General features: G+C 39.9%; 1 non-coding gene across 1 annotated transcript; it reads right to left on the bottom strand.

Annotated features, from left to right (window-relative positions):
• Positions 1-390: 390 nt before the first annotated feature.
• Positions 391-471, bottom strand: TRNAL-CAG. The gene has a single exon. It is a non-coding gene; the product is annotated as a tRNA-Leu (tRNA).
• Positions 472-689: the final 218 nt, after the last annotated feature.

Here is a 689-nt window from a genome sequence, read left to right as displayed (position 1 = left end):
TTTCGACGGAACTTAGCACTAATTTTTTTTTCCCCGGGGATGCGCCCGCCCACCTTGGGCTAGCTTTAAGTCCGCCCTGAGAGAGGTTCGTGAATCACGGAGGGAGCTTTGTTTGGGCCCGGGGACACCCGACACCCCCCCCCCCCCCCCCCACATCCCACTTAAAATGAATCCTATATTACTGAAATTCAGGCCTTTAGTAGTTCATAATTAGAACAAGAAGTTGAAAAAACCTTACAAAAATATCATGTAACCAGTACAACATCTAAATCTCATCTTTCCTCTAGCATCAATACAATTTCTCTTTCGGTCTCTTATCAGAATATAAAAATAAAAAAATAAAAAATAAAAAAAAAACTCAGGGAACAAAGAAAAAAGCACAATAACAAATGTCAAGAATGGGATTCGAACCCATGCCCTTTCGGACCAGTACCTGAAACTGGCGCCTTAGACCAACTCGGCCATCTTGACTTTTGGCTGTAGTTCGTCACAAAAAGTATTCAAAAACGGTTTCTAGTTCTAAATTCCGACCCAATTATGAAACTTGCATCCTAAGTAACTACGAGTAATAATCTACATAGTCAGCACCAATGTCACCTATAAATTTTGAGTCTATTATATATAAAGTTATAATGCATTGGTGGGATCATGACCTTTAATCTATGGTATCAGTTTCTTTCGGTGCTTGG

Source organism: Helianthus annuus, chromosome 16 (assembly GCF_002127325.2).
Source record: "Helianthus annuus cultivar XRQ/B chromosome 16, HanXRQr2.0-SUNRISE, whole genome shotgun sequence".
Classification (NCBI taxonomy): domain Eukaryota; kingdom Viridiplantae; phylum Streptophyta; class Magnoliopsida; order Asterales; family Asteraceae; genus Helianthus; species Helianthus annuus.
Note: the sequence above shows the minus strand (reverse complement) of the source record. Positions and strands in the feature narration are given on the sequence as shown.